Below are 3,037 nucleotides of genomic sequence, written 5' to 3'. Positions count from 1 at the left end.
TTACGGTCACCATCCACGGACCGTAGGTCAGACCACGGCCCGTGCTGGTGGTCCGTGGTTCACCACTGCAACCCCTCCCCAAAGCAGCTCAAAATTGGCTAAGTCTCGACCACGGACAGAACGGTCCGTAGATCAGACCACGGTCCGTGGTCTGTGTCCGTGGATCAAGACCTTTACCCAGCCTCTGACATGAACTACGGTGACCAGCACGGACCGTCGTTCGATCCACGGTCCGTAGGTCTGACCGTAGATAAGATAGCAGCCAGTTAGCTGAAAATTTGATGGGTCAACTTCAGATGGTCATAACTTTAACAAAATGAATTATGTGTCCCATGACCTATGGTTAGATAGATAATTGAATTATCTTTCCAACGCCACCGAGTTTGCTAAATTCCGACCTCCGAGTAAAAAGTTATGCTCGTTTTAGTGAAGCCTGTCGGGCAGACTTGACCTACGGACCCAATCTACGGACCGTAGATTGACCTACGGCCGTAGGTCCGTCCGTGATCACTCCGACAGCAGTTAATTCAGGGTCTTTTGGTCTTTTCCTATTTCGTTTAACCCCTAAGATACGTCGTTTAGACCCTAAATCATGAGGTTTTAATTCAGTTTAAGCCTAGAAACATAACTAGAACTTACCTAAGTCAAATCATTAATCAAACTTAGAAAATTAGAAGCAAGAGGAGAAAAAGTCAAGAACCCTAGTTCAAGAACGCACAAGTTTCTTCAGTTCCAGCCCGAAATCGAAAGATTTCTCCGTGGAATTCGTCACCAGGTATGTGGGATTTCACTAGTGGGTTCCTTTCCATTAGGTCCCTAGAATTCAGTCAGATTCTTGATTCCTTATTATGAACAGACCTAGGGTTTCTAGAATTTAGAATTATTGTTTATTTAAATGTTCCAAATCAGATTATCATGTTATTGCTCAGTTTATCGCATGAATTTCAGAACCCTAGCTATGTATTTCTTTAGTTCTTGAATTACACATGCTAGGTCAGATATTTCAGTATTCAGTTATACATGCCTCAGTTTATGAATGCATCATTATCAGATTAATTGTTGCATTCTCAGTTTGCATGTTCATTTCGAGCTATCCAGTATTTACAGAAATTCAGTCATAATGTGTTAATACTTAATCATTGGGAGTAGCATAATACCGAGTTGGACTAGGGTTTCAGCGTACCCATATAGTCCCAGAACTACGAGCCACGTAGGTGTAAGTCCCCTCTGTGGGCAACATCAGTTTAGTGATCACGCCAGCATGCCTCTATACCTCTGGCAGGGTATATTGGGTCCTCTCGATGGGGCGTATACATCGGACTCCACATTTAGCTCATGTGTTTTATGTCGGTTATTAGTAGCTCCCACAGTTCAGTCAGATTCTATTGCATTGACCATTTATCAGTATTCATTTTCAGCATGTTATAAATTGGTCATTGCATTCAGTTTCTCAGTATTCAGTATCTATATCATGTTCAGATTATTCATTGCTTTATTGCTTTGTTCAGTTATATGTTATTTCAGTTATTCTATCTGCATGCTCAGTACCTTTCAAGTACTGACGCATACGTGCGCTACATCTTCTCTCGTGATGTAGGTTCAGGTTCTCAGCATCCAGATCACGCTTAGATCGTTCCCGATCTCAGTTCAGCAGAATCAGTGGTGAGTCCTCATTCTCGAGGACAATAGTCATGAGTTTCTTTTCAGTATTTTTAGTCCTTTAGTTTCAGTTTTGCTAGATTAGCTGGGCTGTCCCACATTTCTAGTCAGTTAGAGGCTTTTTCAGACATAGTTAGATTCAGCTTAGTATTGAGTTAATATCTTCTTTGTATTAAACTCATCAGTTTTCATATATCTCAGTTATAGTATATGGGTATTCCCATCTTTTCTTTTGTTTATGATTATAGCTTCCGCACTGTTTCTACTATTCAGTTTATATTTAGTATGCTCATGATCATGCCAGCAGGGTTAGTTTGGGATCACTTGTGGTCCTAGGTCGTGTCTGCGTCTCGAGGGTAGCTCGGGAGTGACATTGGGAGTCGTGTCAACTATGCCAGCAGCCCAAAATGACTCTTTCGGAGTTGATGGAATCGTCAAAATTAGATTTTGAGTTCATCTTCTTGAACTTCAAATAAAAAAATGACCATTAAAGGTTCGATAGCTCCAAAACATATAAATTTGTATAAGTAGCAAATGAACGATCAGTGAAGAACTGCGGTCCCAGCAAATCATAAAAGACTTGGGGTCGCTATAGAAATGCTCTAAAATTAACAGAAGACATAAACATAAGAATGACCTAGAGGGTTATAACAACTGAGTCAAACAAGGACATCATTAGCTCACCCTCCATCTTCGGAAGTCCACGTGAATCAATGTTGTCAACTGGCGCTCGTATCTGCATCAAGAAAAAGTGATGCAGAGCGTACCATGAGTACCAAAATATTAGGTACCTCTAGTAAGAATCATAGATCGACTCAGCTTGCAAAGCAAATGTATAATGTCAACATGAGGAACTAAATAGTGACTAGATGAAGCAATAGCAAAAAGTCTAACTATAAAGATCGGGAATCCAAATGGAATGAAGCAATAAAGTAAAACCAAAATATAATGTTTCCTCATTGTTTTCAAAATTCATGTAAGACCGGAGAGACTCTTCGTGTTTTGGAGTTATTGAGAGAATGAATGACAGAATAGTATATGTAATATAACTTTTCAGCATTTTATGAAACTTTTCCCTTCGGGGACATCCGATAAAATTGGAAAGATACAGAAAATATTAGCATGGACCTGCGCAAGAATGACATGCACAAATCGAGAAATGGTCCAAACTCTTTTTAGTGTGGGGGGTAAAGAAGACCAGTTCTTTGGGAAATCATGTCAACGTGGTTTACGATACGCTATGATTTTATGTCGAAGTATTACAAAACTTGCAAACTTCAAGGACATAAGGAATAAGATTGTTTTGTAATCCACCCAGAATTGAAAAGTCAAAAAGAAGAAGACACAATGGTGGATACAAATAACAAATGGGTCAAAG

General features: G+C 39.8%; 1 non-coding gene across 1 annotated transcript; it reads left to right on the top strand.

The window, feature by feature from the left end:
- Positions 1-2,731: 2,731 nt before the first annotated feature.
- Positions 2,732-2,833, top strand: LOC125819375 (U6 spliceosomal RNA). The gene has a single exon (XR_007442457.1). It is a non-coding gene; the product is annotated as a U6 spliceosomal RNA (small nuclear RNA).
- The last annotated feature ends 204 nt before the right edge of the window (positions 2,834-3,037 follow it).

This window comes from Solanum verrucosum, unplaced genomic scaffold (genome assembly GCF_900185275.1).
Source record: "Solanum verrucosum unplaced genomic scaffold, falcon-dt-bn FXZP01000207.1, whole genome shotgun sequence".
NCBI lineage: Eukaryota > Viridiplantae > Streptophyta > Magnoliopsida > Solanales > Solanaceae > Solanum > Solanum verrucosum.
The sequence above is the reverse complement of the archived record's forward strand: the minus strand, read 5'-3'. Positions and strand labels throughout refer to the sequence as shown.